This window comes from Sturnira hondurensis, unplaced genomic scaffold (assembly GCF_014824575.4).
Source record: "Sturnira hondurensis isolate 20B ecotype Veracruz unplaced genomic scaffold, ASM1482457v3 Scaffold0007487, whole genome shotgun sequence".
Lineage (NCBI taxonomy): Eukaryota > Metazoa > Chordata > Mammalia > Chiroptera > Phyllostomidae > Sturnira > Sturnira hondurensis.
In genome coordinates this window covers 2,368,324-2,381,858 of record NW_028080118.1, presented here as the reverse complement: position 1 = coordinate 2,381,858, position 13,535 = coordinate 2,368,324, and the positions used below count along the sequence as shown (strand labels likewise).

The following is a 13,535-nucleotide window of genomic DNA, read 5'->3' as shown; positions in this document are numbered from 1 at the left end:
AGCAGCAGAAGGGGCCGCCATTGTTCCCCATTGATCCCGCCCCCACATACAGCTTCACAACCCAGCAACCTGGGTCACCCCGTCCTGGTGAAAACCTAGGGCTCTGCTCCTCATATGTAACAGGCACAAACAGTCCAAAATATGGCCCAAGAAGAACTCAAAGCCCCAGAACCGATAACTCTAAGAGACAAAGAAATAGCAAGCCTCTCAGATGCACAATTCAAAACACTGGTGATCAGGATGCTCACAGAACTGGTTGATTATAGTCACAAATTAGAGGAACATATGAAGGCTAAACTAATTGAAATGAAGTGAAATGCACAGGAAACCAATAGTGATGGAAAGGAAACTGGGACTCAGATCAATGGAGTGGACCAGAAAGAAGAAGGAAACATCCAACCAGAAAAGAATGAAGAAACAAGAATTAATAAAAATGAGGAGAGGCTTCGGAATCTCCAGGACATCTTTAAACATTCCAACATCTGAATTATAGGGGTCCCAGAAGGGGAAGAGGAACAGCCATGAGTGGAAAACTTATTTGAACAAATAATAAAGAAGAACTTCCCCAGTCTGGCAAAGGAAATAGACTTCCAGGAAATCCAGGAAGCTCAGAGAGTCCCAAAGAAGTTGGACCCAAGAAGGAACACACCAAGGCACATCATAATTACATTAGCCAAGACCACAATGAAGGAGAGAATCCTAGAAGCAGCAAGAGATAAGGGGACAGTCACCTACAAAGGAGTACCCATCAGACTGTCAGTTGATTTCTCCAAAGAGACCTTACAGTCCAGAAGGAGCTGGAAAGAAGTATTCCAAGTCACGAAATCCAAAGACCTACATCCAAGATTGCTCTATCCAGCAGAGCTTTCATTTAGAATGGAAGGACAGATAAAGTGCTTCTCAGATAAGATCAAATTCAAGGAGTTCATCATCACCAAGCCCTTATTATATGAAATGTTAAAGGGACTTTTCTAAGAAAAAGAAGATAAAAAATATGAACAGTGAAAGAACAGCAAACTCACAGTTATTAACAACCACACCTAAAACAAAAGGAAACTAAGAGGACAGGTAGATCAGGAGTGGAACCATAGAAATGAAGATCACATGGAAGGTTAGCAACAGGGGAGTGGGAGGAGGAGAAGGGGGGGAAGGTACAGAGAATAAGTAGCATAGATGGTAGGTAGAAAATAGATAGGGGGGAGGGCAAGAATAGTAGGGGAAATATAGAATCTAAAGAACTTGAGACACATGGCCATAAACTAAAGGGGGGAATGGTAGGGGAGGAGGTGTGCAGGGTGGAGGGGAATGAAGGGGAGAATTAGAACAACTGTAATGGCATAATCAATAAAATATATTTTTAAAAATTAAAAACCAAAATTAAATAAATAAAACCAGTGCAGCAATCAAAACTGTTTTAATGTACAATGAAATCTTATAAATGTTAAATCAGCTAAATTTATTGATTCTCAGAAGCTGTGGTAAATGTACTTTAAAGGAGAGAATAGAAGCAAATCTTTACTCGCAGTACAATTTGTGGATTATTTTTAAATTTAAATATTTTCTGTACAGTCTTGTGGAATGCTATAACAAGTTGTTTTCTGCAGTAAGAACTACCTATTGGGTATTAGATCATAAAATATTTTCTCACATGCTCTCTTATGAAGCTGCGTGCTCTTCAGAGCCAAGGACTTTGAGAGAACAGAGAACAGCGCCATGCATGGGAATGTAATATCCATGTGAGCAGGGCACTGGCATGGCAATGATGTTTCCAGCATGGTTCCTGACTCAGAGTAAGTACTCCATTAATCTGTGCTTGTAAAGTTGTTTTATTTTCATGTTATAAAGGAATCCACACACATTGTTAAAAAAATCATAAAATATTTTACTTAGCATAATGCTCTCCAGTTCCATCCATGTTGTCATGAAGGATAGGAGCTCCTTATTCATGCTGCCTAGTAATCCATTGTGTAAATATACCACATTTTTTTTGACCCCCACCCATCTGCTGATGAGCACTTTGGTTGCTTCTAGCACTTGGCTCTTGTAAATTGAGCTTCTAGCACTTGGCTCTTATAAATTGAGCTATGAACATTGGGGTGCACAGGTTCTTTTGAGCTGGTGTTTGAGGAACATATATAAAGGACCCATGGACAAAGCCAAAGGTGGGAAGGATAGGGGGTGGGAGGTAGGGGTTGATGGGGATGGGGAAACTGGTAGCAGGAAAATGGAGACAACTGTACTAAAAAACAATTAAAAAAGAAAGAAAATCTCACTTAAAATCATAAAATACTGCCAAAAGATTTATAGGAAAATAGAGCAGTCTACTCCTCTCCAAACCTAACCTGACATATCAAAGAGAACTGCTTTAATATCTTTTAATTTTTTCTTCCAACATTCACATCAATTTTTCTAAATAATACACTTGTATCACTGGTCAGGCAATAGTCAATTATTGACATTATCTGTGAGTTTCTATATATGTAAAATTTCTATATCTTTACACTTATTATCCTAACATACTTATATCACAATTTTTGGTTAAAATAGTAATTTATGTTTATAATATTTCTATGTAAGTATTATTCATTGTTGAACTATGTAGTGTATACTTTTAAATTTCTTTTCTTGTAGCAGTGTGTAGTGCACAACATGTAATATGCCTGATTTTTTTCACTAGCTGAATTTTCTATGTGCTTGTAACCAATTTTCCAAATATTCAAACAGTGTTGTAACATTCCTCTTAATATTTCTCCAAATTCTGGAATAGAGTTTTAGTCACTTCATCAGCTTGTTTTATTTTTTAAGGAATCCTCTTTCACATCTTACAGGTCTCTGTTCCTTGTGCTTCAGTCTGTACTCATGCTCTAGATCTGCTACAGAAATATTATTCTGAGACTTTCCTTTCACTTGGGGATTTACCTGCAACTTCATGTATTATACACACTTGTGTCAAAACCCCTCTTCCCAGGATCTCATGTCTTGCTCTTTTTTGGTTTACTCTCTTGTGTGGGTGAAAACATATGCTCAGTGAAGATTGGTGAAATGATCACCTTTAACAGGAAACTAAACAAAATAAACAAGCAAGCAAAATATAACCAAAGACACTGAAATAGAGAACAGGCTGACAGTGACAAGAGGGGAGAGGGGAGGGAATTTCAGGGGAAATAGGGGAGGGATTTAAAGAAACATATATAAAGGATATATGGACAACAACTGAGAATGGTGGAAATGGGAGGGGGGAGCATGGGGGGTGGGATGGGATGGGAGTAATAGACAGAAAACTGTACTTGAAAAATAAGTAAATAAAAAAAATGGAAAAAAAGATTGGTGAGATGAATGTCTAGAAATTTGGACTGGACATACATTTTATTTCAATCTTTTGTTTTTACTGCTATTCTAGCTTTCAGTATTGCATTTTCAAGGTCTGATAATATTCAAATATCTGGTCCTTATTACACTGCCTATTTTATCTCTGGAAGTGTTTTAAAATTATTTTTATGGAGGAAGTGTGGTATACTGAAGAATACCTTGCAAAAGATGTCCACTTTCCAATACACAGAGCATGTAACTGTCTTCTCCCTCAAGGAGTTTAACATTTACTTTAGAGAACAAATACACTCATGCAGAATGATCAGGAAACAGCAATATTTAATCCACTGCCATAAATTTCTACATATATGTAGAAATTTAGAAAATGTGCCTCAGTACAAATCAGAGGATTAAAGGAAAGCTTTATGTAGTGGATGGGACCTGAGTGGTCTCTAAGAGTGAAGAAGATTAAACAGAGGTTACAGGAAACTTAGGCATGGTAAATGTTATACGTAAAAATGACCTCTGAGAAGCTGGCCAGTAAAGATGGATGACAGGAAGCAGAGGGAGCTATGTTTGGATAACGAGCACAGAATGAGTCCATGGCAAGATTCAAGAGTCAAGCCTATGAGGTAGAAGTCAGATTAAGATAGATGTGCAAATCCATAATTTAACATTTCTTCAAACAAATACTTTTAAATACTCGCTGAACATTTATTAGAGGAAGTGGCTGGGAATTGTGTGATGACAGAGCTACTGATGAAGGAAGACTCCTGTTGGGTAATCTTTACTTAGCAAAATAAAACTGCTGTGATGAACCTGACTCATCTTCAGATGATTGAATATCAATGATAGCTCAGAATGAGTAATCATTGTTACCTTACATGGTTATAGGGACTTTGCAGATGTGATTAAATTAACCTTATTGAGATGGAAAGTTTATCTTGGATTATCTAGGTGGGGCCAATGTAATCACAAGGTCCTTATATGAGATCGACAGAAGGAGATTTGACTACAGAAATAGAAGACTTGACCGTAGAAGGAAGAAGTTGTAGTGATGAGAAAGAGGTCAGCATCCAAGGTACATAGGCAGCATCTATAAGTTAAAAAAGGCAAGAAAACATATTCTCTCCTAGACACTTCAGAAGGAACTAATCTTGCCAATATCTTGAATTTAGCCCACTGAAACATACTTCATATTTCAGGCCACCAGAACTATAAAATAATAAATTTTACTTGTTTTAAGTCATCAAGTTTGTGATACATTGTTACAGTTGCAGTAGGAAATTAATATATTGTGCTGGGCACTTTCAAACTAGAAACAGAAATGCTCAAGTATAGGATAATCCCAATAATTTTTTAAATTTAATTATTGTTCAAGTGCAGTTTTCTTTTACTCCCATCCCATCCCAACCCCCCCCCAGTGCTCCCCACCTCCCTCCCATTTCCACCCACCTCAGTTTTTGTCCATGTGTCCTTTAAACTTCTTCCTGTAAATCCTTCCCCTTTTCCCCTGAAATTCCTTCCCCTTTCCCCTCTGGTCACTGTCTGACTGTTCTCAATTTCAATGTCTTTAGCTATATTTTGCTTGCTTGTTTGTTTCGTTGTTTAGGTTCCTGTTAAAGGTGAGATCATATGGTATTTATCTTTCACTGCCTGCCTTATTTCACTCAGCATAATGCTTTCCAGTTCCATCCATGATGTTGCAAAGGGTAGGGCTCCTTCTTTCTTTCTTCTGCATAGAATTCCTTTGTATAAATGTACCATAGTTTTTGGATCCACTCATTTACTGATGGGCATCTAGGTTGCTTCAAACTCTTGTCTATTGTAAATTGTGCTGCAATGAACATCGGGGTGCATAGGTTCTTTTGGATTGGTGTTTCAGGGTTCTTAGGATATACTCTTCACAGTGGAATTGCTGGGTCAAAAGGCATGTTCATTTTCATTTTCTTAGCAAATTCCATACTGGTTTTCATAGTGGTTGTACCAGTCTGCAATCCCACCAACAGTGCACTAGGGTCCCCTTTTCTCCACAACCTCTTCAACACTTGTTGTGTGTTGCTTTGTTTGTGATGGCCATTTTGACTGGTGTAAAGTGGTATCTCATTGTGGTTTTAATTTGCATTTCTCTGATAGCTAGTGATACTGACCATCTTTTCATGTGTCTCTGTCCTCTGTATGGCCTCCTTGGAGAAGTGTGTGTTCAAGCCCTTTGCCCACTTTTTAATTGGTTTGCTTGTCTTCTTACAGTGGAGTCATGTAAGTTCTTCACATATGTTAGAGATTAAAACTTTGTCTGAGGTATCATTGGCAAATATGTTTTCCCATAGGGTTATTTCTCTTTTTATTTTAATACTATTTTCTTTAGCCCTTCAGAAGCTTTTTATTTTGATAAGATCTCATTTGTTTATTCTTTCCTTTATGTCTCTTGCTCTAGGGGACATATCAGTAAAACTGTTGCTGCATTAAATATCCGAGCTTTTCCTACCAATGTTCTCCTCTAGGACTTTAATGGTGTCACAGCTTATATTTCATTTTTTAAAATTGAATTCTTTGGGGTGACACTGGTTAATAAAATTATATAGGTTTCAATGTACAAGTCTATATTCTTTATCTGTATATTGTACTGTGTGCTCACCACCCAAAGTCAAGTCTCTTTCCATCACTTTTTATTACCCCCCATGCCTTCTTCTACATTCCAAACCCCGTTCCTTCTATAATCACCATGCTGTTTTCTGTTTATGATTTTTTGCTTAATCTCTTCTGAAACAATCCCAATAATTATTTGATAATTTCCTCTCCCCCACTTCCTGTCCTCCCTAGGACCTTATTAGTAAGATATTGTACAACTTGAATTGATCTTTTAATTTTCTTATTTTTCTCCTCTTGATCTAGGATTGTCTTTTTATTCTACTTTTTGGCAAAAAAAATATTCTTTATTGTTTTTTGTTTCTAATAATCTTTCAGACTAGAAATACATACATTGGCAAATATGTATATGTGTGTGCACACACATTTCTTGGAGTTCTTTTTGTCCTCTGGTTGTTTTTCATGGCACCCTGTTTTATTTTCATGAATGAGTGATGCAATATCTTACTCTATTCTTTGAATATAACAATAATTGATTGCTTTTTATTAGCTTTGAAATGTCTTTATATTCTGATTTTTTTCTTTCTTTCTCTATCTTTCATGGGAAAGAATGAAATTTGTTTTGATATGTAAGAATATTTATTTAAATATGAATTGAAAGCTCTGTGGACAAGAACAACCCTTGTCAAATAGTATGTTTTATTCTAAGGTGATTCTGTGAGACCTTAATGTTTATTTAAAGGTTATTCCCCAAAATCAGTAGCTTTAGTGGCATTGTCCAAGAAAAGGTTGCATAAACTTGTAGAGAGAAATGGGAAGTGTGAGTGAGAGTCTTAATTCTTCTGTATACAGAATTTTAGACAATGCTTTTACTTTCAACCCTGCTCCTTACATGATCTTCTGTTATAACAGGTGCCTCCATCATTCACTTCTTTTTTTTAAATTTTATTTTATTTTGTTATTTAACTTTTGTTCAAGTACAGTTTTCTTTCTTGTATTCCCAGCCCTGCACCCCCAGTGCTCCCCACCCCCTCCCATCTCCGCCCCCCATCTTAGTTATTCTCCATGTGTCCTTCATACTTATTCATGTGCTTCCCTCCCCTCTACCCTCTGGACCCTGTCAGCACGTTCTGTATTTCAGTGTCTTTGGTTACATTTTGCCCGCTTGTTTGTTTTGTTGTTTACATTCCTGTTAAAGGTGATATCATATGGTATTTGTCTTTCACTGCCTGGCTTATTTCGCTCAGCATAATACTTTCCAGCTCCATCCATGATGTTGCAAAGGGTAGGAGCTCCTTGTTCCTTTCTGCAGCATAGAATTCCATTGTGTAAATGTACCATGGTTTTTTGATCCAGTCATTGACCGATCGGCATTTAGCTTGTTAAAAAGTGGATTGTAACTGAAAGATGTTAGTTACCTAAACTCACAAAAAGGCAACCTTCTCTGCTCCATTTAAGTAAAGATAGATTTTTTTTAAAGAGCACCTAGAACCAACAAAAATAAAACTGTAGCATTTTTCTCTTCCACTACCACAAATGTCTTTAGCTTTTATTTTCATTTTGTTCTGCTACATTAGTATAATACAAATCATGAAAATCATAAAAATGATTCCTGTTGTTAAGTCTGTGTTAGCTTCTCTTTATTTTTACGTAAATAATGTTGTCTCTACCTTCTGTTTACTAAAAATATTTCTGGTATTAGTCAAAAAGAGCCCTCAGATCACATTCAATTCAATAGCAATTTAATTTAAAAGGTAAGAGATGTGGATTATGTGCAATATTAAGGCACAATGTGTGTGTATCTTTTACATGAAAATAACCTTAATTTTCCCGCTTGACTGAGAAAAGAAATGAAAAAATGATTGCTATAAATCAGAAAAAATTCATAACTTGCTGAAGGTATAACAGCTGCTGATTTAAGGTTTGCATCTTTGATAACACGATGTGCTGGGAAGATAACATCTTTCTGACAAAGCTGTGAACATAAAAANCCATCGGCACTTTAATAGGTATTGCATTAAATCTGTAAATTGCTTTGGGTAGTATGGACATTTTGATGATGTTAATTCTTCCAATCCATGAACACGATATATGTTTCCATTTGTTTGTGTCTTCCTTGATTTCTGTCTTCAGTGTTGTGTAATTTTCTGCATACAAGTCTTTAACCTCCTTGGTTAGGTTTATTCCCAGATATTTTATTTTTCTTTTTGCTATATCGAATGGGATTTTTTTCTTGATTTCTGCTTCTACTGATTCACTGTTGGTATACAAAAATGCCTTTGATTTCTGGATATTGACTTTGTAACCCACTGTTTTGCCAAATTCATTTATTAGTTCGAGCAGTTTTTTGGTAGTGTCTATAGGATTTTCCATGTACACTATCATGTCATCTGCAAACAATGACAGTTTTGTTTCCTCCTTTCCGATTTGGATGCCTTTTATTTCCTTTTCTTGTCTGATTGCTGTGGCCAGAACTTCCAATACTATATTGAATAGAAGTGGTGAAAGTGGACAACCTTGTCTTGTTCCCGATCTTAGTGGAAAAGCTTTTAGTTTTTGTCCATTGAGTATGATGTTGGCTGAACGTCTTTCATATATGGCCTTTATTATATTGAGGAATCCTCCCTCTATTCCCACTTTTCTGAGTACCTTTATCATAAATGGCTATTGTACCTTTTCAAAAGCTTTTTCCACATCTATTGATATGATCATGTGGTTTTTGTGATTGCTTTTGTTTATGTGGTGTATTACATTTACTGATTTACGAATATTGAACCATCCTTGCATCCCTGGGATGAATCCCACTTGGTCATGGAGTATGATCTTTTTGACGTATTGTTGGATGTGATTTGCCAAAATTTTGTTGAGGATTTTAGCGTCTATGTTCATCAGCGATATTGGCATAAAGTTTTCTTTCTTTGTTGTGTCTCTGTCTGGTTTTGGAATTAGGATGTTGCTGGCTTCATAAAAAGAGTTGGGGAGTTTTCCCTCCATTTGGATTTTTTGAAATAGTCTGTGAAGAATCAGGGTTAGTTCTTTCTTAAAAGCTTTGTAGAATTCTCCTGTGAAACCATCTGGTCCAGGGCTTTTGTGTGATGGGAGTTTTTTGATTACTTCTTCAATTTCCGCTGCTGTTATTGACCTGTTCAGCTTTTCTGCTTCTTTTTCAGAGAGTTTTGGAAGACTATATTTTTCTAGAAATTTGTCCATTTCATCTAGGTTTTCAAATTTCTTGGCATACAGCTCTCCATAGTAATTCCGTAAAATCCCTTCTATTTCTGTGGTATCAGTTGTAATCTCTCCTCTTTCATTTCTGATTGTGTTTATTTGGGTTCTCCCTCTTTTTTTCTTGATGAGCCTACTTAAAGGTTTATCTATTTTGTTTATATTTTCAAAAAAACAACTCCTGGATTCATTGATCTTTAGAATTGTGGTTTAAGTCTCTATGCCATTTAATTCTGCTCTGATCGTGGTTATTTCCTTCCTTGTACTTGCTCTGGGCTGTCTCTGTTGTTATTCCTCAAGTTCTTGGAGGCGTTGGGTTAGGTTGTCTGTTTGAAATGTTTCTATTTTCTTTAGGTAAGCCTGTATTGCTATGAACTTCCCTCTCAGGACTGCCTTGGCTGTGTCCCATAAGTTTTGGGCTGTGGTGAGTTCATTTTCATTTGTTTCCAGAAACTTTTTTATTTCTTCCCTGATTTCTATCTTGACCCATTCATTGTTTAATAGCATACCATTCAGTCTCCATGATTTTGTGTGTTTTTGGTTTTTTCCTGTGGGGTTAGTTTCCAATTTCAGTCCCTTGTGATCAGAGAAAATGCTTTGTATGATTTCTATTTTCCTAAATTTGTTGAGTCTCGTTTTGTGTCCTATCAAGTGATCTATCTTGGAAAATGTTCCATGTGCATTTGAAAAGAATGTGTATTTAGCTTCTTTAGGGTGAAGGGCTCTATATATATCAATGAGGTCCATTTATTCTATAGTGTCGTTTAATGCTGCAATATCTTTGTTGATATTTTGTTTGGAAGATCTGTCCATTTTTGACAGTGGGGTGTTAAAATCCCCTACTATAATTGTGTTGCTGTCAATGTCATTTTTGAGGTCCTCTAGGATTTTGTTTTTATATTTTGGTGCTCCTATGTTGGGTGCATATATATTTACAATGTTAATGTCTTCTTGGTGGATTCTCCCCTTGAGCAATATGAAGTGACCTTCTGGGTCTCTCTTTATGGCCCTGTTTTGGAAGTCTATTTTGTCTGATATGAGAATTGCTACTCCGGCTTTTTTTTCTTATCCATTTGCTTGGAAAATTTGTTTCCATCCTTTCACCTTTAGTCTGTGATGGTCTTTTGACCTGAGGTGGGTCTCTTGTAGGCAGCATATGTGTGGGTCATGCTTTCTTATCCACTCAGCTATTCTGTGTCTTTTAATTGGTGCATTTAATCCATTTACATTTAAGGTTATTATTGAAAGGTACTTATTCATTGCCATTTATGTACCTGTGTTCCTCTCTGTCTCTGTCTCTTCCTTCCTTTCCTTAAAGCAGCCCTTTTAGTAATTCTTGTAGAGCTGGTTTGGTGGAAGCGTATTCGTTTAGACTTCTTTTGTCTTGGAAGCTCTTTATATGGCCATCTATCTTGATTGAGAGCCTTGCTGGGTACAGTAGCCTTGGTTTTAGGCCTCTGTTTCTCATTGCTTGGAATATTTCTTGCCATTCTCTTCTTGCTTGGAATGTTTCCATGGAGAAGTCAGTAGCCAGCCTTATTGGGACCCCCTTGTATGTCACTTCTTTTTTCTCCCTTGCTGCCTTTAGGATTTTCTTTGTCTTTGAGGTTTGCCATTTTAATGATGATGTGTCTTGCAGTAGGCCTCTTTGGGTTCCACCTGCTGGGGACTCTCTGTGATTCCTGGATCCGTGCGACTTTATCTCTCCTCAACTTAGGAAAATTTTCCTTTATTACTCTTTCAAGTAGGTTTTCTATCCCTTGTTCCTCTTCCTCTCCTTCTGGAATTCCTATTATTCGGAAAATTTTGCGTTTTATGTTGTCTTGCATTTCTCTTAAATTCTCTTCATTTTTTCTGATTCTCTTTTCCGTTACTTGTTCCGTCTGGGAGATTTTTTCTAACCTGTCTTCAATCTCACTTATGCGATCTTCTACCATATCGATTCTATTCTTCATACCTTCTACTGTGTTCTTAAATTCAGAAATTGTATTCTTCATTTCCTCTTGGCCTTTATTGATGGTTTCCATTTCCTTTTTCATGTTGGTATAGTTTGCAGAGAGTTCATTTTAGCTCCCCTGTAGTTTCTGGTAGCTCGTTGTTAGCTCTTTGAATTTCCTGATAACCAGTGCTTTGAATTCCACATCTGATAGTTGACTTGCCTCTATTTCATCTAATATTCTTTCTGAGGTTTCCTCCTTTTCTTTCGTTTGGGGATTATTTCTTTGTCTTCCCAGTGTTTGTGATACTCTTCTTGCTGTCTTCCACTTATTAAATTGATCTGTTCTGGTTTGCTGGGTTTATGGTGTGAACTTCTGTGGTAGGACACCTGTGAAAGTCACCGGTGCAGTCTTCTGCAGGTATCTTGTTGTTCTCTGCTTCCACAAACTCCTTTCTTTATTGTGCGTGTGTGATCAGTTGTGGGGGAGGCAAAATGGTTTATGATAGCAGAGGGTTATTTTGTTTTATTTACAGACACATTGGGCAGAGAAGAAATAAACGATCTCTTGGCTATGTATAGAGTTAACCGTGCTCTTCAACCCAGCTTACCACTTTTAGGAAAGGGCGGGCATAAGTTAAGTGTCTTGTTAAGAAGGGGGGGCTTGTGTGTTGTATCTAGAAAGCAGTGTGGTTGCGGGTGGTCAGATTTGAGGTAAGGTGACAGTACAGGTTAGTAACTGGGTGTAGTGTGTGGGAGCCCGCCAGGCCGCAGGGGACCAAGGACAGAGCCCCCACTGTGAAAATGGTGGTGGGACTTGGTTTCTGGTTCCTGGAGCCGGCGGGTATCTTGACATCTTCCGGACCTTCTCCTTCTCAGCCTTGAAGGAAAGAACAAGATCTTGGCATATGCGTCATGTTCCAAGGAAGTGATAGTCATGAGGACACTGCTATCTTTGGGCTCATGTTCTCAGGATATGAGAACATCTTGCCCTCTTGATAGCCTTCGGGAATGTACAAACTTTTGTAAAACAGCATTGTTCTCAGGCCACTGCAGTTCTGCATATAAGCCAGCAGTTCCTTGAATAAATTTGCCATTTGCCAGCAGAGCACTTGGTCCTCTCCATTCTTTAAGTCCCTCGCCTCACCTCGCGACCACCCTTGCTGCCGCGGACGACGGCAGAGTGGTGCCCGAAGAACAGGGACCCGGAAACAGGGGGTCGGGGGGACCAGCAGAGTCCTAATCGCGAGGACAGAGGAGCCCGAGAGGATCGCTGCTACAGGAGCCCGGTAAGTTAAAAGTAAAAGTAGCAGGGAGCGGTGTTGGAGAGTTGTTAATCATGGGAATTTCCCACTCATCAGATCAGGGACTTTTTGAAAAAGTCCTCTGCTCCTTATTGAAGGGGCGAGGCATTACTACCTCTAAGAGTCAAATACATTGTTTTGTAGATTTTATTCAACAAGTTTGCCCTTGGTTCCCAGAAGAAGGTAGTATTAATATGGAAACTTGGAAAAAGGTAGGAGAACGTATTCGTGAACACTACCGTGCTCACGGTCCAGAGAAAACTCCTGTTGATACATTTTCTTTGTGGACACTAGTGAGAGATTGTCTTAGAGGAGATTCTGAGTTTGACAAATGGGAGCGTGGGACTCGCAGTAGCCTGCGAGCCACTCGTTCGGCAGAGGATCTTTCTCGCCCTGCACCTCCACTGCCAACTGATCCGCCTCCTCCAACTTGGGAGTTGCCGCAGTATGAGGAACCTAATCTTAAGGTGGTGACTGATTTTAAGGTGGCGACTGTTCAATCGGGGCCGCCAAACCCTGATGAAGCAGATTGGGGAAATCTAGCAGGTCAAGCGGAGCCCGGATAGCTCAGTTGGAAGAGCATCAGACTTTTAATCTGAGGGTCCAGGGTTCAAGTCCCTAAGTTTTGGGACATGATCCCACTGTTATTGTTGTACCTTATACTGCTGAGCAACTTAACTGGCTTCTTAACTTTAATGACATTTTTGCTCTTGCTTTTGAAGGTTTTGCTGGGACCATCTCTGATGGTCCGGGCATCTCTGATGCCCGCTGATAAAATTTTACAATTTGCTCACACTGCGCGATTTATTTTTCCTAAAATTGTCACTCCTGAACCTCTATCAACCTCCTTTACCCTATTCACAGATGGATCTTCTAATGGACGTGCTGTTCTACTTACTCCTACCAAGCCTCTCATCTGGGCCACCCCTTATGTTTCAGCTCAAGAAGTAGAACTATTTGCTGTCAGCCAAGCTCTTGCCCTATATAATCAACCATTTAATCTTTACACAGATAGCCAATATGTTGTTCGAGCTATGGCTGTTTTAGAAACTGTTCCTTTAATTCATACCTCTAATCATACGATTTCTCAGCTTTTCTCAGATATTCAACAACTTTTACAGAAACGACAGTTTCCCTGTTTCATTGGTCACATTCGAGGACATTCCTCCCTT

The 13,535-nt window shown here is 38.2% G+C and overlaps 1 non-coding gene across 1 annotated transcript; it reads left to right on the top strand.

The window, feature by feature from the left end:
• Positions 1-12,919: 12,919 nt before the first annotated feature.
• TRNAK-UUU (transfer RNA lysine (anticodon UUU)) lies at positions 12,920-12,996 on the top strand. Its single transcript has one exon. It is a non-coding gene; the product is annotated as a tRNA-Lys (tRNA).
• Positions 12,997-13,535: the final 539 nt, after the last annotated feature.